This window comes from Haliotis rubra, unplaced genomic scaffold (assembly GCF_003918875.1).
Source record: "Haliotis rubra isolate DU_JTF1 unplaced genomic scaffold, ASM391887v1 Scf107, whole genome shotgun sequence".
NCBI classification, from domain to species: domain Eukaryota; kingdom Metazoa; phylum Mollusca; class Gastropoda; order Lepetellida; family Haliotidae; genus Haliotis; species Haliotis rubra.
Window position 1 is genome coordinate 2,131,583 of NW_025764970.1, and position 22,275 is coordinate 2,153,857.

At 38.4% G+C, this 22,275-nt stretch overlaps 1 long non-coding RNA gene across 1 annotated transcript; it reads right to left on the reverse strand.

The window, feature by feature from the left end:
- Positions 1 to 16: 16 nt before the first annotated feature.
- Positions 17 to 14,886, reverse strand: LOC124279818. The gene is made up of 3 exons (XR_006899491.1): positions 12,817 to 14,886; positions 10,338 to 10,343; positions 17 to 27 (listed from the first exon to the last, which is right to left on the reverse strand). It is a non-coding gene; the product is annotated as an uncharacterized LOC124279818 (long non-coding RNA).
- Positions 14,887 to 22,275: the final 7,389 nt, after the last annotated feature.

Here is a 22,275-nt window from a genome sequence, read left to right on the forward strand (position 1 = left end):
TTTAATTAAAAAAGCCAATCAATCTACCTATTTATCAGTTCTAGTAGTTCTAAAATCAATCATATCCGGGTTAGAATTTATGTTCAGTAACCCATGCTAGTCGTAAGAGGCGACTAACGGCATCGGGTGGTCGGGCTCACTCACTTGTCTCACACATTGTCATAGTAATTCAATTGCGTACATTGATGCTCACGCTGTTGATCACTTAATTGTCTGGTCCAGACTCATTTTTTACACACCGCCGCCATATGGCTGTAATATTGCTTGAGTGCGGCATAAAACTAAATTCACTCATGCACACTAAAAATACATGTTACTTACTTGCATGTGTCCATGAGTGTAATCCAGGTAGTCAGGTATTCCAGATTATCTGAAAATGCAAGAAAATAGGCTGCACATTAAGAATGATAGTGTGCTTCCAAGAAACTACATAGTTATCAGCATTTGGACTTATATACTATTATTAACCATCGTACTAAATCAAACCCTATTTCCCAAAGGTTTGGTTCAAGTGAAGCAAGTTCTACTACTACCTAGTCACAACGTTACACATTACCTTATCATCACGTCCTTGCAACGTATTGTTTATACCTTGACGCAACGTTCTCATAACCTTGTGAGGACGTTCGTTTTATATATTTTGTTTAGTTCACATTTAATTAGTTATCAAAAACATATTGAATGTAGAAATACTTTGAATAAATCTGTCTTGTTTGTTTTGTTAGCTTCGTTCAATTGAAAAAAAAAGATATATCAGTTAACGTTTGTAGGTTATGAGAATGTCATTTGCATACGTTGTCACAACGTTACACAGCTCTTCAGTATATGATAAAGTTTAGTCATAGTATTGCAATAACTGTTTAATTATATTTATGCCCGCAGTGGCCCTTCCCACAATGGCCCCTGAGTTTTCACGCCTTGTTAACGACCCTTCCCATAGTGGCCCCTGAACACTTTAGTAAGATAAGATAAGATAAGATAATATTTTATTTAAGTGTCACATGGTATATATTGCTAAAAAAGTGTCACACAGATAAAACAGTTATAAAGTATACCATCCGGCCATATGGCACAGGCGCCCCGTCCCACCCCACCCCCTCCCTCTGACGCGCGCACATGACCATGGTCACTTCGGTGTGAAGCGTTGTGAAACGGGGGGAGGGAGGAGGGGAGAAGAGGGCCGCGGGCGGGACTCAAAGCAAGCCGCCACACTACCAGTGTCACAGAGCCAGACATTAATGGTTATTATAACTAACGAATGAACGAACGATGATTATGAGAGAGCGACGTCATATCTTTATTCGTAGACTGACTGACGGACTGAGTTTGGTTTTACGCCGCTTTTAGCAATTCTTTATTCGTAGAAGATTGGTTGAATTGTGTTGACTTGAAATGTGATTGACTGTAACAATAAACAAAACTAACTTAGATTCACATACAGCAGTAATGTCAATTGTTTACAACAGTACATAACTTAGTCATAACGTATTACGGACTGCATAGTTTTCATTCATTTACTTACAATAACTTATATGATTACCAAATCATTGCAAACATATCAATTCATAATGTTTTCTTACCGTTTTATATGCGCTCTCACGAAGACGAACATACTAACTTGCCTGACGACCATGCATGTCGCCGTGAGACCTTCGAAACATGTGACAAAGCACCTGTAATTATCTGCCCTTTGATCACCTGTAATTATCTGCCCTTCAGTTTTAAATGCTCTGCGCCCAAATGAGATCACTTGAAATAATAAATCAAACCAGATCCTTACATTCCGACACCTTAATTGTGGAATTAAATGAAACAATTACCAAACCAAAACTAAACTATACTTCCTGTAAAGAATAACGAACCTCCTTTGGCAACTATTCAGCACTATTTACCAACTTTCACTTCTGACTAGATATATACCTACTCAATATCCAGTTCACTCAAACTCATTCCCAGCCTCGAGGGTAACACACAACTTATCTATGGGTCTTGTCAATGCAGAAGTTGTCGTTTTTACTTCCACTGTACGCACAAACCCTCTCTTGTCTGCAAGTACATTGATAACACGTCCAAGACTCCATGAATTTCTTGGTAGATTGTCTTTAGTCAAGACGATGTCGTTAACAGCAACATTGCGACGAGGACTTAACCATTGCTGACGTTCTTGCAAGGATGTTAGATACTCTTGTGAACATCTTTTCCAGAAAACATTCGCGATGTACTGTATCTGTCACCACCTTCGGCGTGTGTAGCAGTCACTCTCCGAGTACAGTCCTGGAGGCAGTTTTTCTCCACTACGAAGTAGGAGAATGTGGTTGGGCGTCAGAGGAGACAAGTCATTGATGTCACTTGAAACTGTTGTGATTGGTCTGTTGTTCACAATAGATTCAATTTCACAGAAGAGTGTATGAATTCCTTCATCATCCATCTTGATAACTTGTGAACGAAGCAGGGAGTACATGATCTTCCTGACAGTTCTTATCATTCTTTCCCAAGCTCCTCCGAAGTGGGAACCCATGGGCGGATTAAACTCCCACATTATGCCCTTCTGTAGCATCTCCTGTTGTATTTGATGAAGATTCCAAGACTCTACCGCTTCATTTAGTTCTCGTTTGCTTCTGATAAAGTTGGTACCATTATCAGACCAGATCTTTTTGGGACACCCACGTCTTGCAAAAAACCGACGAATTGCATTGATGCATGATGATGTGTCGAGCTGAGATGCAACTTCAAGATGAATGGCTCTTGATGCCAAACAGGTAAAAACCACTCCATAACGTTTGACATTGCTACGTCCTCGTTTAGCTGCAAATGGACCAAAGAAGTCCACTCCGACTCTCATGAATGGTGCTTCATCACAAGATACTCTATCCAATGGCAGGTCAGCCATCTTTTGATCCCTTTGCTGTGCCATGTACGATCTGCAGATAACACACTTTGAAGTAATGTTCTTGATAAGGTAACCAAGTCCTAAGATCCAGTACTTCTGTCTCAGATTTGTTGTCATAGCAGCCTTTCCCAAATGACCAACCGCTTCATGAGCATTCCGCACGATGAGGTCAGTGACACGAGACTCTTTAGGTAGGAGCACAGGGTACTTTGCTTCAAAGTCCAGACTTGACCGACTTAGTCTTCCGCCAACACGGATCAAACCGTCAACAATGATCGGATCAAGCTTCCTAATGGGTTTGCTTACACATGTTGGACGTTGGTTTTCCAGGGCATCAAACAATTCTTGAAAGCAAGAATGTTGGACTTGGGTAAGTATCACCTTTTCAGATTTCTGTAAAATCTGTACATCAAGCTTTATTTCACGAATAACCTCTGTCTCAGTCAACTTCTTTTGACTTGCTTTCACTTTCAGATAACTGAATAAGAGAAGGTAGTATCAAACAAACTTCTTCAACTTTATCCACGAAGAGCAATAGCTGACGAGCTTGCTCAGAGGACTTTCCACAGGGTTTTGCAATAAAGTTGTGTTCACAGTTTTTATTTCAGGGTCATCTTCTGGTAGTTCTTCAACTTCAACGTCTGGCCACACTGTTTCAGGTTTCGATAAAAAGGAAGGTCCTTGAAACCAGTTAGGTGCATAATCCAGAAAGTCTTTCATATCCATTCCTCTAGAAGCTGGATCTGCAGGATTCTCTTTGGTAGATACATAATTCCAATGCTCTATGTCTGAGCCGTCTCGGATTACAGCAATCATATTTGCTACAAAGGTCTTGAAGCGTGTTTTTTCATTGGCCAGGTATCGGAGAACTGTCATGCTGTCTGTCCAATAGATCACCTGATCTATTTTGTACTGGACCTGTTTCTGTATCATGAGAGAGAGACGAACAGCAACACATGCTGCAGTTAGTTCTAGTCTTGGAATGGAGATCTTCTTCATTGGTGTAACCCTAGCTTTAGACAAAACGAAAGCACAGTGGATGTCTCCCTTTTCATTTACAAGTCTGAAGTATGCAACAACACCATATCCCAGTTCACTGGCGTCTGCAAACACATGAAGTTGACAATCCTGTACTGTTCCAAAGTCATCTGACTTGTAACATCTTGGAATACATAGATTCTCCAATCGAGGAAGATCCGTTAACCACTGTTGCCATGACTTGAGTTGAGTTCCTGTGATCTCTTCATCGCATCCAATACCACAACGACATATTTCCTGGAGTAGAATCTTTGCTTCAAGGATAAATGGAGATCCAAGTCAAAGCGGATCATATACAGAACTAACCACCGACAAAACCATGTAAGTTTTCACTTGAAATCCTAGCATATCCTCCTGAACTTTACACTTAACACCCAAGGCCCTCTCCATGACACGTTCACCCTTTATTTCTTCCAGGTTGAAGTCCTTAGCTGTTTCACCTCTATGTTGGAGGGGTACATCATCCAAGACATCACTGCGATTAGAAATCCACTTTTCAAGTTGAATCCTCCTTTGTTACACATTTCAGTCACTTCATGAACTTGTTCTGCAGCTTCTACAACAGTGGGTAGAGACGAGAGGCAGTCATCCACATAGAAGTTGTTTCTAATGGCATCAGAAATGCTTGGACTGAAGTCTGCTTCATTATCCTTTGCTGTCTGGAGCAGTGCAGCATTAGCACAGCTTGGGGAGGGTGTGGTTCCAAACACGTGAACTTTCATGCAACACTTGATAGGCTCTTGGGTGCAGTCTCCGTGTGGCCACCACAGGAAACGTTGGTAATTCCAGTGCCTCTTCATCACTCGAACTTGATAAAACATGCTTACTATGTCTCCCATAACTGCACATTGTTCTTGCCTCAACTTCATTAGAACTCCAAGTAAACTATTTGTCAGGTCAGGCCCAGAGAGTAATTGCTGATTCAAACTGACACCATTGTACACAAATGCACAATTGAAGACAACTCTTATCTTCTTCTTTTGAGGGTGGAAGACTCCATGATGTGGAATATACCATACAGAACCATCGTCTGGTTCTTCCTCTTCACTTTGAATGGTTTCTGCATAGCTTTTCTGGAATTTTTTTTTCCATAAAATCGGTATATTCTTTCTTGAACTTGTCATCAGCTTCCAATCTTTTCTTCAATCTCAGCAGAAGGCGGTGAGCTGAACTATAGTTGTTTGGGAAAACAACTTCCGAATTCCTGAATGGTAAGGCAATACTGTAATGTCCATCCTGAAGTGTTATTGAGGCATCAATTTTCATGAAAAGTTTGTCCTCTTGAGAGTACTGTCTTTCATCATCAATTAATCTCTCGGGGAAGTCTGCGTTGAAAGAATGTCTCACCATTCGATTCAGTTCATTTAAGCTTTCAAATTCTTGTAGTGCAGTCACTTCGGTTCTGTTCATCATGCACTCTTGAGCTTCACTACAGGAAGGATTACCTGGACGAGTGAGTTTCCAAACAGCCCATCCAAGTCTTGTCTTCGTAGCATGTGGTGTATGCTGTGGTCCCACGATCACCTCCATGGGAGAATATGCATTTGCAACGTTGTTGCCAATCAAAAGTTCAATGTCTGCATTTATTTCAGGAATATATAAATCCTTTAGGTGAGACCATTTCGCGGTATCAGCAGCATTTGGTATATGTACCTTGCTAACTGGTAACCTGTCCACAGTAAACACTTTGGGTAAGTCAACATTATTGTCCATAGCGAGATTAAACACCTGTAGACCAGTAAATGCACACGTGTTAATAGTTCGAGGTTCTCCCATACTTGTAATGTTCACTTTCATGTGCTTACCAGAGACTCCCAATTTCATCATTAGCGATTCAGTGCAGAAGGTGGAGCTACTACCAGGATCCTAAAATGTGTATGTCTCTACACTGTGAGAATTGTTTCTCATCTTCACTTTGACTGGGACAATTACCATTGTGCACACCTCAGATTTCTGACCGACCCCTGTATCCAACGAAAAACAGGAGTTTGATGCACTTGTAAAACTTTGAATGAACTGTTGACTTTGGGATGGAGGATGCTCCATATGGAAGTAAGTGTTGTGACGACCTTGACACACAGAACAAACAATATTACCACGGCAGTCCTTGCTCACGTGACCAGGCTCTAAACATCTGAAACACAACCTTTTATCCATAACCGATGCCCACTTTCTAGGATAAGACAATGCAGCAAATTTCTCACAGTTTATCACACGATGACCTTTACCTTCACCTTCACAATAGGAACACTTCCCTTTGGTTGGTCCCTCAGAGTCAGTCTTGGCTGATGACCGAACATCTGTAGCAAGACTTATCTTTGACAAAGTACCCTTACCCTTCCCTTGCTTGGGTGGGGGTCTAGGCTGCAAACTATTCAGAGCTTCCTTCCCAAATACTGGGTCATTGGCTTTTCTAGCTTCCTTTCTCATGAAATAAACTACATCCTTAAAACCTAGTGACTTACCAGAATCACTCAATGTCTGAGCATGAGACCTGAACCTTTCTTGGTATGTGTAAGGTATCTTAGCAATGATCCTTCTAATGTTATCAATATTGTTCAAAACACCAGAAGTACCCACCGCATTGTTGCATTCATTCAAAAACACAGCATAATCCTCTAAACCCTTGGGACAATCTGCTCTGATAACAGGCCAATTAAGTGCTTTGCTTATAAAGGAGTTAACTACAACATTTTCATCACCATATTTTTTTCCTCTAGATCACGCGTGGCAGCTGGAAACCCTTTATGGGCATCTAAACACACATAGCTGCTCACAATTTTCTTGGCTTCACCGGAAGTAAATTGCTCTAAATAAGTCATACATTCATCAGGATCAGATGTTTTGTTCAGAACTTTGGTCTTGAATTGTCTAATAAACTTTTGATAGTCCATGGGATGGCCATTAAAGACACTAATCTCTGGCACAGGTGTACTTAAGTGATGTACAACAGAAGTAAGAATGTCAGAAACATTATCACTCTTTCTATTGTCCGGGTAACGCATGGGCCTGTCCTCACCAGCAACCCGAGATTCACCAAGGGTAAGTATGTCACTTCTTGTATCCATCTCCTTGCGCCGAATGGAACTGTTCTTCCTAATTCCTCCATGCAAGGCAGCAGTATTATCAACCGCCTGAGAATCATTAATGAAGTCAAGAACGACCTTCTTCACATCTTGTGTCTGGGTTTCAAATCCCTGGGAATCATTGAGAAAATCTTCAAGTAGTTTCTTCTTTGCATCATGTGTCATAAGAGGACTGCTATCAGCAACTTTATCATCAATATCCTCTTTAATGTCTGTCACATTTGTAGCACGAGAAGAAGCACAAAACTCCTTTTCGAAATCAGGAAGTGCTTTACTTCTTGCATCAGAAATAGCCATTTCTGTATGCAGGGCTAACCTTTCTTCATTTTCAACTTTAATTTTTCCTTTTCCAAAGCTTTTTTCTGTTCCAGTACAGCAGCCTTGGCAAGTAACTCGGCCTTTAACTGTTGCTCCTTTAGTCTTGCAGCAGACACTGATGATTTGGTTGATGAAGAACGAGATGAACTTTTATTTGACTTACTCATGCATTTGTCACTTTGTGTTGTGCAAATTTCTGAAAATGGCAGGTAATAACGAATTACTAGGTTATTTTGATAACTTACACAAACATCAATCAACAAGAAACTGAAAATGCCGAGGATGATTTAAAATGAGTAATCCAAAAGGAAGTTTGAATAAAAGAGAACTAAATTGAACAATCACACTTTGCACTAGTTTTCTCAAAACTCAAATTATCCAATTCATCACACTTCATTGACCGAATGAAATATCTTATTTTCTAAAGAGGACACACAATCTATACAACATTTGCTCTGGAGTTACATGCTTCCCAGACCAGAGGTAGTAATACGTTATATATATATATATATCTGAACATTTATTGCATTTTCTATATAGTAATAATGGTACTAGTAATAGATTTTCATCAAATTGCTATATTCAATCTCTTACAGTTCGTATTGAGCCCATTTCTAGTGTCCCCCGCCGTGATGTTGCTGGAATATTGCTAAAAGCGGCGTAAAACCAAACTCACTCAGTCAGTCGTATTGTTGAAGGCCAAGTATATTCACCCAGTAGTTACTGTATGTTTACACCATTAAGTCTTTGAGGTGTATTTAGAAGTGAATAATACAAGACATGAATGTTTACGGATGTCCACGTCTTTATTATGTGAAAACACAATGTTTCGGAGTGAATGCTTACACCTGACGAAGGGGTAATCATTCACTCTCAAACATGTATTCACATAATAAAGGAGTTGACATCCATAAACCTTGTCTCTACACTATTAATTTGAAATTATTTACTATTTATAATGAAAGTCACTACAGATAGGTCAAAATATTACCTTCACATGTTCCTGCTGACCATCCTTGGTCATTCATTATACAGTCTCCAGACTCATCAGCTTTGCTGAAAATAAATAAACAATAACACGTTACTTTCTTTACATTTCCCCATTCATTCATTCGAGTTTTAAAACCCCAAACAATTGCAGCGACATTTATACCAACAAGCAAACTACAGATTTATCACTTTAGATTATGCAATCAGTAAGTGAACGGCCTGACATAAACATCCTGATGAATGGAGTTTAGTTATCTCATGTGACATAACCTTGGAGAAATTACGGTATTGTAAAATCAAGGGGTCAGTTTGACTGCAATTTCACACAGGTGTGAAGTTAAGATTTATTTGGTCCAATTTGAAATCATGATTAAGTTACCGGTTATTCAAATCCATTTGCAAATGTAACTTTAGTATGGTTCATTTTGTGAAAATGTATCTAGGGAAGCATAATAATAAAATATTAAAAGTGAAATTATGTCTATCTTTCGTAGTACCATAAACACATACCTTCAGTAAGAGAGGGTGATCTTTTCCTCCAGGAGTAGTCGTGACACATGTTCCTCACAACAGCCTAAATGAATAAAACAAATCCATTAATATATAATCTATTTGCTATATTTTTCAAAATTGTAGTATATTTTTAGATAGACTTATTTTACTTCACCATCGTTTGAAAATAGTTCGAGCAAACTGTTTATACAGTCATGGGACTTGAATATACGTTAGACGGCAAAATTCTCATAGACTTGCATGCTATTTTAGTGTAGCTGTGTAATTTTCATTAATTCAGTTTTCCATATTTGGCTGTCAAATTTGGCAGGTTGTTAGGAAATCATCTTGGTCACAGATACATAATTTTCCGCATTGTAGTTACATGAGCAACATATATATAACATTGCGTATTCTTTCCCCATAGACCGCCATGTTAATAATTGCCATAACCATGACACGCACTGAATTGAAAATAAAACGGAAATTATGTCTTTGTAGCTGAGATGATTCATGACCCATGTGCAAAATATGAACAATATCAAACGGATATTAAATAAATTCAAGACATATGTCTAGCTGCACCAAATTAACATTTAAGTCGAATCATGCATAGTGACGAATATCTATGGCCAGTGGCTGTAATTCGACAGATTAGCTTGTTTACCAATCCGGATTTCTGTACGTAAAGTAAATAATAATTCATTAAAAGTTATTTGACAACAAAATAACTTGGTCTTACCTGACAGGGTCGTGGTACTGCGAGTTTATCGCAGCCATTTTCATCTTTCTTTTCCAGGTAGCGAATTCTCTCTTCCAGTGCTTTGAGGGAAACTGAGGCGGCTATGAAAATGGCGTCTCGCAAAGACTCACGGGAAAAACACTTTGTTGTTGTTTTTTAATCTAAATCTAACATTACAGTTTGACAATATCTTTCCGCGTTATACAACAAAATAAACATACACTATACACCTAAAATGTCAGCTGTGTTTTTATAATGATTTAGGTAGTCTCGCGTGGACGTGATCCGGTCGCCATTGTTTTATTTGTTTACATTGCCGACATCAAAGGGGACCGTGAAAGGTGGAAATGAGCAGATTGAATGTGAGTACCCAAAGTGACAACAGTGGGCTGTTATGGGCTTAAGGGTCTTTTCATCGCATTATGGGCACTAATTGCTCCTCCTCAGTGTCAAGCATCAACATGTAGGCCTAGAGATAATTAACAGTGAATAAATCTGAAAACATATTCACGTTACTTTAAAAGTCCTGATCGAGCTTCATGAGAACTTGTGTTAGTGGCAAATAGGTGATTTTTCAAAACCCTGTCAGGAGTAGGCAATATACGAAAATATTTCTGCTGGACGTAAAACTTCATCATGCAAGTAATTTACCTATTGAGCTCAAAACATGCAAGTGTATTAGACATGCTTATATCATGTTCATTCTTTTCAGGTCTACACCTAGATCTACGGATACTATTCCCATGTATTATAAGTTTACTTATTACTAGTTTATATGTACTGTCAGCTCAATATATCTGAGTGAGTGAGTTTAGTATTACGCCGCACTCAGCAATTATCCAGCTATATGGCGGTATTTATCCAATTATACTAGTTCATCTATTTTAGTGTAAACATATTTTATTCAAAACAAATTGAACCAGGATTGGTAAACAAGCCGCAGTGGCTTATTTGAATACCTCTCCATTCCATTGATACACGAACAAAACAAGTAATAAATACTATGCAGCATGATAGAAGAGCAAGCAACTCATCTATTTTATCATTTTATAACCATTAAAACAATTATTACATATACTTTACACTCATAGTTTTGTGTGATAATTTGTGTAATCAATTATTAAACCTCTTCGCCTTACAATGCATTGACACAAGTCACGTATAACATTTCTAAAAGAATCATTTTTTTCAATTTACAGATACGTATTGTGGATCCACTGACTTGTTGGAGATTGACAAGAGGCTTGGCTTGGTAATCATTTATAGTTACACCATACCATGCTCCTAATTTCATTAAAGGAAATCTTAAAACAATATTTTTTATTCATCAGCATTTAGTCAAAAACAAGTAAACACTAAATCAATACATAGAATAAATATCTTTATCAAAATGTAACAGTGCGTGGATTCCAGTGTAATTATAAGTTGATATGTTTTTCAGTCCCAAGAAAAAGACCAGTTTTCTGTCCGCACTGCCAGTCGTTTGTTTCAAGGAAACAAGGAATCCGTCTGGAATGGACGGCAGTTTCTCATCAGGTTAGTCGTCAAAGATACTTCACTTCAAAGGTTTCACATAACGACTTCAGTTTGATCTGTCCCTTTGTTATCCATCATATATCAATAACGAATATATTTAATTATTGTATATCAGATATGTAACTGTAACTGAAAGTGAATAAGTTGTGTAACACATTTTACAGTTTTTAAATTAAAGTAAAGGTCGCATTAATATTGTATATCAGATATGTAACTGTAACTGAAAGTGAATAAGTTGTGTTACACATTTTACAGTTTTTAAATTAAAGTAAAGGTCGCATTAAAAAATAATATTTTATGTTATTTCATTGCTGTGAATGTTTCCTTAGAGGGTTGATAAAACTAAGAAATACCCACGATTTTTCATTCATGGGAAATGTTAGGTTTTGTATGATTTTTTTCAGTTGAGTTGGTGATTTCAATTTGAAATGAATAAGATCACATTTATAATCAGGTGTTACATTCAGTGTTTAAACATGATTCGTATCTATTTAAAATATGTATGTACCGTCTTACCTATGCTTAGATTTCAATTGGCGATTTGGTAGTAGATGTTACTGCGAATATGAGTACAGTAACAGTAATAAATATTACCACAATTTGCTTCAGAATACTAGGATGGCTACTATTTTCTGGTACCAATCAATCAAATAAGTGACTATCCAATGGAAGATACAATATACATGTATACTACAGATCTTTCCTTTGTGATTGTGAAAAAAATCTTTTGGTTACATCTACAAATTAGTCGTTCTAATTTTATAATTTCATTGTGATCAGAAGTACCACTGTGCATGTTTTTTAATATGTATACATGAGTTACTTTGGCTGTTATTGTAGTGTTACTAAGCATTGCATGTATTGTATTTATAGGATGATGCATAGTCTGTGTGGGACGATGAGCATGGCAACGATGTTGTGCCAGACATCAACCAGGACTCTTCATATTCACCCACATATCTTAAGTAGAGCATACACCTTCTGTTTGCGGTTGTGGACTGGTTCAAGCCTTGTTGTAATCAATTTGGTTATATTTCCCCTTTCTCTGTGTGGCAAAACAAATGTCTCATCTCAGGCTCTGCTTCATATGTACCAGATCAGAGGATGGCTGTCTGCTCTGTATGAGTGCAATAGAAGCTTCATGATTGTCAGCAAGTTGCCAAGTCTTTACTATGTGAGATTGTTAGTGTGTATATGTTAAGATACATTGAGGCAGCTTCAAATGCACATTTCATGTATATGGGCCCATGACCTTTCATACAATAAACATTTGAATTTGAAATCTGTTTAATAAATACCACAGCAAGTATGTAATGCCTGCACTAGTAGACATCATTTCATCATATGCATAAAATGTTGTAGGGTTTTGACATATTTGTATTTGCATATTCATACAGAAGTTGTGTTCTCCAATGCTGAAGATTCCCTCTTGATGTGGCTTCTCACATGCATGCATGCATGCATCCATCCATCCATCCATCCATCCATCCCTACATACATACATACATACATACATTGTTGGGTTCTGTTGAAATGTGAGCTATTCAAAATAATGAAACAGATGAATCATATCAGTGACTGTGTTACTGTGTTTGTTGTTTTTCGTGTACAATGTAATAAATGGTACATTCACAAGTTATGCAGAATGGTAGTGAGTTACAAAGTCACATCGGCAGCCATATCGTGACTAGGAAAGTCGTAAAGCTAAATTTGTAAATGTGTACATGAAATTAGGCTTCCTAATGACGTCACGGGATTCCCCGTCTCGCTATGAGCGGGCTTTACAAGTTGGAAAATGGCATAAAATAAAAGCTGCAATGCGTCGTAAACGTGCACTTATTCCACAAATAAACAATCTTCATAAACAATAATAGCAATACTTAACAGAATTATTACGAAATCAGCTCTGCCAAGCGTCACAATACATGTTAGTAGTATCCAAATGCACAGCGACCATCCCACGCCTGTCCCGACTCGGCTGTGATGGCTGCCGTTTGTGCTGATCAGTCATTCACATCGGCTCCACTTATTATTGCAGGCGGAATTATTCTTATTGACTACATTAATTTTAATTGCACGAAAAAAAGTAATAATTATTATAACTTCCGAAAAAGTCAATTTATCATCATGTAGCTTAACTTAAGTGTATTTTTAGATTATTTTCTCGATGTCGGGTCGAGTCAAAACTTGCATGGAGACAATCTTGAAGATAAAGGCATTTGAGAAATACAGTGGTAATAGAATATGAAGATCGCACGTAACACTGAATTTTTGGGATGTGTAAATAATAACGGCTTTAATTAATTAACAGAATTCGACGAACCGGAAATGATATGCCCGGTATTACTTTGCACGGGTATAAATAAAGTGTCACCACGAGTCGCACGACACGAATACACGTTCAACATGTGCTTAAATACCGATGTGGAGCGCCTCATATCCGATCAGCAATAGCTTGTATGTATTGCATTGACTTTCAACAATTTATTAATATTTAGTAGTCCAATAAAAACCAGTTCAGATGCATTATGATACATTATGAAAGTGCCGTTATCTTATTTTGGGGGATAGATACGTTCATGTAAACATTGCGCTTCAAATCAGTTTGCATTGAGGCCGAGTAACAGACAAGTTGTCAAGTTGAAATCGAAAGAGGTGTACGGAAATATTGGGGCTATTATGTCATATGAAATGGAAATTGTTTGTTGCGTTTTGAGGCTTCTTTGACCATCCCTGTACTATCTTGAAAATGATACACTTTGTGGCCCTTTACTGAAGTTTCTATTAATATATTTTGTGGAATTCCCCTTTTGAACGTTGTCAATAATATTGCTGTTACAAATACTAATATACGTACACATAAAATCAATACGAAAATAGAAAATAATAATATTTTGTATTGTATTTACAAATCACATTAAATTAACACAAATGTTTGAGAGATGATCCTGACACAATTGAATGCTTCACTGAACCTCAAGATCCAGACATCGGAAACGTCTTGAAAAATGAAGATATATCACATTTGAAGTGTACTAAGTATTGAAAATACATGTGTTCATGATATATGTTTGTGAAGATAAGAATGTGTACTTACCTTGCTTCCCACTGCGTTAAACATCAGACAGCTAAGGCAAACTGGATGCACAACGACAGGTTTGTATGGTATTGTGCTACTTAAAGCAACTCTATGTTTACAGGGTGTATACGTATATATTTCATGCTTTGAATGTTTATTGTATAAATGATTGCTTCTATGCATAAATACGTCACAGACCTTAGTATGGGTGTGAAATGACATGTAGAGAGAGAGAGAGAGAGAGAGAGAGAGAGAGAGAGAGAGAGAGAGAGAGAGAGAGAGAGAGAGAGAGAGACAGAGAGAGAGAGAGAGAGAGGACGAGCACTATGTTGTGATTACCCAATATGTAACTTGAGGTTTGGTCTTAAGCAACACATGGATGTTTGTCGCAACATGTGACTGACATGATAAAGTAGTCAGGTTCGCTCAGTTGGTTGTTACATGTCATCAAATCCACATTGCGCAGTACTTGCGATGTCAGTCACTGGTTTCACTGGTCCCAACAAAATTATTTGTAGCCCCTTTCATATGGCTTCAATATTGCTGGGTGTTGTGTGAAACGACAAACATATTTAATGGGTTGGAAGGATTCGATGAAACACAGGCATGTGTTTAGCTGAATGTATGATAACTCCTCTTCAAATTCATCTTCTTTCTCTTGTAAAATATGTTGTAATGTTATGTAGGAGGTTACATACAATACATGTATGGTATACTGCCATATAACATATGTAGCAACAGAAAACTGAACAGAAAACATTTAACCTTAACATTGTAGATGCATTTTCTGTTATTACTTTTCCAAAGTTGAAAAACTACAAATTAATGAAAACTTTTATTTTATGATACTTAAGAAAATTAGTACATAAACATACTGGTAACTGGTTTAGATAGAGAATTCACAAATATATGGGGCCATGGTAACATCATGTTATCTGTTTTTGTAAATACATACTATACTGAGATAGCATGATTTAAACTCTTACATTGTCTGCTTTTTTTGTTGCAAACAATGAGTTCATATTCCATTCTTTTGAGGTGGATAAGGAATGATTGCAATAACATAAGTTGTCCAGAAAGTAAGGGGATGTAACTCCAAATACTATTCTTCTGAGGTCACTGTGTAATGATGACCAAGTCATTCATTAATAGTTGTAAAGAAATATCATGTGTTAGTGAAGCAGACGACCCTCAGCTCCATGCAGTGGTGGACCATGGACTTGTTTGGGCAGAGTTTGGTGGTTTTTATTCTCCCTTAAACAGTACTTTAACATTCTACAAACGCATTCTCATTGTGTACTGAGGTGACAATACAATTCAAGAAAACATAGGTTGTATTATTTTGGAACTTAGATCTCGTTTTGTCTACTTTTATGTGATTGAATAAACCAACTATAACAGGCAGATACAAGAGTTACCTCCCTTCACGCAGATAACAGTTAATTCTCAACACCTTTCAAAGTCATTTTTAACGCAATGCATGTGTATATTTATAAAAAAATTTACATGAAACATTTTTATAATGTTAGATCTACTACAGGCTCTCAGATTATTCATCAGCAAGCAACATTACACATTCGTCTAGGATCCCTAATGAAATAAAAACAAACTTATACACTTACCTTTTTTCGAAGGACAGTAAAATAACTAGTCTATCACAAATGTACACTATAAACTGGCATGTAACCATAAACACTTTAACGGTACAGTATAAAAATGGGCTATAGATTGCAAACACCTGAAGGCTGATCAACATACTAGGGACTACGGGAACGTACAATACTTTCGCTTCCTGCATGGACCCTAGCTGGATTCTGTGTATAGAAATTATCTTGCAAATGTAACAGTAAGTAAATATTGTCCCCCCAATGGAACAGCACAAAGCTAAGTTTGCCATTTCATCTAAGCTGAAACCAACAGAAACCTAGCGGAAACCTACATTACCCAGTATCCAATAGGTTTCCGCAATAACGGAAACTAAGTCATTTTGCTATGAATGTTTCAGTGAACTGAAACTAAATGGAAACACATAATGATAGTTTCAGTTGTAGAAACTTGACGGAAACCTAGATTTGTTAGTTTCAGTGTTGTAAACTATGCGGAAACTCGCATTGTCTGTTTCCGCATACTGAAACCTAGCGGAAACCTACATTACCCAGTATCCATTAGGTTTCCGCAAGAACGGAAACTAAGTTATTTTTGCTGTGAATGTGACTCAGTATCCCTCTCAGACATACTTGCAAAGTCAAATTGACACAAAACTTATATCAAAGTCACAATATTCAAAACAACTTTAATTAAAGTGCATATACTAATGCGGTTGGGATGTAGTTGGGGGGTAACAGCAACAGACGAGGTGGGCAGAGAACGTCTCTCACAAGCGGTCGAACTGTAGCACGTGCAACACGAGCGAAGTGGTGTTATCCAGCGATGCATAAAACGTCAATGTATTAACTAACGAACGAACGAACGATGATTATGAGAGAGCGACGTCATATCTTTATTCTTAGAAGATTGGTTGAATTGTGTTGACTTGAAATGTGATTGACTGTAACAATAAACAAAACTAACTTAGATTCACATACAGCAGTAATGTCAATTGTTTACAACAGTACATAACTTAGTCATAACGTATTACGGACTGCATAGTTTTCATTCATTTACTTACAATAACTGATATGATAACCAAATCATTGCAAACATATCAATTCATAATGTTTTCTTACCGTTTTATATGCGCTCTTACGAAGACGAACATACTAACTTGCCTGACGACCATGCATGTCGCCACGAGACCTTCGAAACATGTGACAACGCACCTGTAATTATCTGCCCTTTAATCACCTGTAATTATCTGCCCTTTAGTTTTAAATGCTCTGCGCCCAAATGAGATCACTTGAAATAATAAATCAGACCAGATCCTTGCAATGGTAGTAACTGAATAAAGTAGATGGAGTTTAGTGCACATTGGAGTTTCCTTCTCTTACAGAAAGCAGTTACAACTGCGGCTAAGGTTTTAGTAAGGTTATCATTTTGCATCAAGCTTATAAATTGTTCTTTGATATTCTACTGTAGATGTTTGTATCAGTTGAGGAAGCCAGCTGGAGCAATTCGTAGAGTAAATCGGAATAAAATTCACATTCAGTCAAAAAGTGTATCTCATCTTCAATGTGATGGCTCTGACAAAGCTTGCATACACCCAGATGAAGTGGGGTCTTAGGACGCGAATATCTATCTACTTCTATCGCCAAAGGGAGAGAACTGCAACATAATTTGGCAAAAGTGCTTCTGTGTTGCCTATTTAAAACAGCGCGAACATATACTCATGCCAATAATGGTTGTCACAACCATTATTGCACCCCAACACCACACACACCCCCACCACCTCTCCAATCATAAAAATTGAAGGGGGATACAACCATTATTGGCATCTGCAGTAATGTGCCGAGTATGGTTAGCGTACGTTCATAATTATATGACCTCCGTCGAGCATCAAGATAGACTACTTCTGTGCTCTTTTAAAGCAAATGATGCACGGGACCAGCACGGAATGCCAGATTTTCTGATACGGTCCAAGGGGAACAACTCGTGCCGCCTTATCAGAACGTGAAGGGTGCCCACAGAAACAGTACATAGTGGGGCGACTGTGTGTTCAGGTCCATTGCCGATCTTATTATAATGAATTTATTATTAACACCCACTCATTCTGTCATTCATTCATTCATTCATTCATTCGGTCATTCATTCATTTACTCGCACAAATACATTATTCAAACCCACACAAATGACTGTAGATGTGCATAGCTATAAAACCAGGCTAAAGAACACCTCATTCATTCCTTCTCTCAGGCTTATTTCCATTCACCCATTTATGATTACAAATGCATACTTCTGTTCGTTCCTTGATGCCATGATCACACGCCTGGCCTTGTCTTTTATCTCCCATAGCAATGCTACTGCTCTGAATCATCTTACTGATATTACATCATATGTGTAATGAATGTTGAGTCAGTGTTTGGGTATTTAACGCAATAAGATAAGCAAAATCAAACTTGACAATAAAACACACTGATACAACTACCCCTTTTATCCAAACGATATTAAATGGACAATACATGGATAAGATATCCACTATAATGCTGAAAACGTCCTCAGAATAGGCTCCAAATGTATGTCGAAAGCTATGTCGCAAAAGTGAGCGAGAGCTGTTCATCCTCTGACGATTGAGTTTCGAGTGAGCTCATTACCCAGCGAACTGGCGGTGAATGATAGTTAGTAAAAGGCAGGCTAAGTAATAGAATAAAATACACCTATTCTTATTCTTATACAAAGTATAGAAAGTCTGTTACTGGCTCATTTACTCCACAGAAGTTTGAATAGCATCGCATAGATACAAAGATGCCCACATACAACAAACCTATCTACCTACAAACAAACCTATCTACCTATATAAGACAGTCATTCATACCCAATATGAGATCACTCAACTACAGCATTTCTCTTCACACAGAATACAGCATTATAGATGTTGGTGAGTACATGTGCGGGTTTAAAGTCGCTCTTCAACAAGCCATGTTTCTTAACCCTAGCTACCTATAATTACTGCTATTGCCTCTTTCCCCACAATATGGGTCATGCTATGTATTTTCAGTCAGCTTTGTGATATGTCAGGTATATAGTTTAGCTCATTATCAGTCCAAAGGGAACAATTCGTGCATGTGTGTGTGATTTGACAGCAAATTATGCACAGTTCATACAACAGTAGTATCACTAAAAACTCTGTATCGTCTGAGCATATGAGTGTATGAGATTCCTATTTAAGTATGATATTGTCTGATGACAGGTGGAGTCATGTGCCAAGTATGGTCAGTGTGTGTCCAACATTGTACCACATCCGTCGAACAAGGAATTGACTATTTCTGTGCTGTTTTAAAGCAAATCACGCACAGTTCCTGCGCGACGGTAGTATCCAGGAAAACTCTGTATCGTCTGACCCTATATGTGTATCAGATTCATATTTTGGCATAACATTGTCTAATGGCATCTGCAGTAATGTGCCGAGTATGGTTAGCGTACGTTCATAATTATATGACCTCCGTCGAGCATCAAGATAGACTACTTCTGTGCTCTTTTAAAGCAAATGATGCACGGGACCAGCACGGAATGCCAGGTTTTCTGATACGGTCCAAGGGGAACAACTCGTGCCGCCTTATCAGAACGTGAAGGGTGCCCACAGAAACAGTACATGGTGTGGGTCGACTGTGTGTTCAGGTCCATTGCCGATCTTATTATAATGAATTTATTATTAACACCCACTCATTCTGTCATTCATTCATTCATTCATTCATTCATTCATTCATTCATTCAGTCAGTCAGTCATTCAGTCATTCATTCATTCATTCAGTCAGTCAGTCATTCATCAACGTTTCAAGTATTCTTTTGTTCTATTTTGGTGGTCCTGAAAAGGACCGTTGTATGTAAGTAGAAGCTCTGGTGAACTTTCTTCTTGGAGCTGGTGTACTTGTTCACAGCACGGCACTTTGTAGGTGATGGTGGATGGCTTGTTGTTATGGTCGTGACGGGATGCTGCAGCAGCGATTCTCTCGAAGATATGGTTCACAAAGCAAAGGCAACATCTCAATACAGTCCCTGTTTCCAGGCGACACTGAAACTTTTCCCCTTCCATTTCGTTTGGATCAGTAAACCTCTCTTTCTGTAGCTCTCTCGCTGTCATGTCTCCCACTGAAACAGGTGTTTACATGTCAACAAGCAATTAGTTACCTGCCTCACAAAACACAAGAATAATAAGTAAAAAAGCTCATGAACATCTCCAAACGGTGCATGTTTCGATGTAATGCTGAAAACATACACCTACCATTTCGTTAGGCTCGTTAAACCTCTCTCAGCGTCCTCTCTTCCACCCATGCACGTTTCCAATGTCAACAGTGAACTAGAGTTATGTCCCTTAGCATAGAAACTGAAAAAAGCTCCCGTAAAAGCTCCCTGATTTGGCCAATACACAGTGATAGCTTCAAACACCTCTCAAGGGTTAGGGTTAGGGTTAGGGGTTAGTGTTGGGTATAAGACTGGGGTTAGTGTTGGGTATAAGACTGGGGTTAGTGTTGGGGGATAGGGTGAGGTGTAGGACTGGGGATAGGACTGGGGTTAGTGTTTGGTCTAACCCTGGAGTTAGTGTTGGGTATAAGACTGGGGTTAGTGTTGGGTATAAGACTGGGGTTAGTGTTGGGTTAGTGTTTGGTCTAACCCTGGGGTTAATGTTGGATATAACCCTGGGGTTAGTGTTTGGTGTAACCCTGGGGTTAGTGTTGGGTTAGTGTTTGGTCTAACCCTGGGGTTATAACCCTGGGGTTAGGATGTTGGGTCTAACCCTGGGGTTAGTGTTGTTAGTGTTGGTATAAGACTGGGGTTAGTGTTGGGTTAGTTTTTGGTCTAACCCTGGGGTTAGTGTTGGGTATAAGACTGGGGTTAGTGTTGGGTTAGTGTTGGGTATAAGACTGGGGTTAGGTTTAGTCTAACCCTGGGGTTAGTGTTGGATATAACCCTGGGGTTAGTGTTTGGTCTAACCCTGGGGTTAGTGTTGGGTTAGTGTTTGGTCTAACCCTGGGGTTAGTGTTTGGTCTAACCCTGGGGTTAGTGGTGGATATAACCCTGGGGTTAGTGTTTGGTCTAACCCTGGGGTTAGTGTTGGGTTAGTGTCTCGCACAAATACATTATTCAAACCCACACAAATGACTGTAGATGTGCATAGCTATAAAACCAGGCTAAAGAACACCTCATTCATTCCTTCTCTCAGGCTTATTTCCATTCACCCATTTATGATTACAAATGCATACTTCTGTTCGTTCCTTGATGCCATGATCACACGCCTGGCCTTGTCTTTTATCTCCCATAGCAATGCTACTGCTCTGAATCATCTTACTGATATTACATCATATGTGTAATGAATGTTGAGTCAGTGTTTGGGTATTTAACGCAATAAGATAAGCAAAATCAAACTTGATAATAAAACACACTGATACAACTACCCCTTTTATCCAAACGATATTAAATGGACAATACATGGATAAGATATCCACTATAATGCTGAAAACGTCCTCAGAATAGGCTCCAAATGTATGTCGAAAGCTATGTCGCAAAAAGTGAGCGAGAGCTGTTCATCCTCTGACGATTGAGTTTCGAGTGAGCTCATTACCCAGCGAACTGGCGGTGAATGATAGTTAGTAAAAGGCAGGCTAAGTAATAGAATAAAATACACCTATTCTTATTCTTATACAAAGTATAGAAAGTCTGTTACTGGCTCATTTACTCCACAGAAGTTTGAATAGCATCGCATAGATACAAAGATGCCCACATACAACAAACCTATCTACCTACAAACAAACCTATCTACCTATATAAGACAGTCATTCATACCCAATATGAGATCACTCAACTACAGCATTTCTCTTCACACAGAATACAGCATTATAGATGTTGGTGAGTACATGTGTGGGTTTAAAGTCGCTCTTCAACAAGCCATGTTTCTTAACCCTAGCTACCTATAATTACTGCTATTGCCTCTTTCCCCACAATATGGGTCATGCTATGTATTTTCAGTCAGCTTTGTGATATGTCAGGTATATAGTTTAGCTCATTATCAGTCCAAAGGGAACAATTCGTGCATGTGTGTGTGATTTGACAGCAAATTATGCACAGTTCATACAACAGTAGTATCACTAAAAACTCTGTATCGTCTGAGCATATGAGTGTATGAGATTCCTATTTAAGTATGATATTGTCTGATGACAGGTGGAGTCATGTGCCAAGTATGGTCAGTGTGTGTCCAACATTGTACCACATCCGTCGAACAAGGAATTGACTATTTCTGTGCTGTTTTAAAAGCAAATCACGCACAGTTCCTGCGCGACGGTAGTATCCAGGAAAACTCTGTATCGTCTGACCCTATATGTGTATCAGATTCATATTTTGGCATAACATTGTCTAATGGCATCTGCAGTAATGTGCCGAGTATGGTTAGCGTACGTTCATAATTATATGACCTCCGTCGAGCATCAAGATAGACTACTTCTGTGCTCTTTTAAAG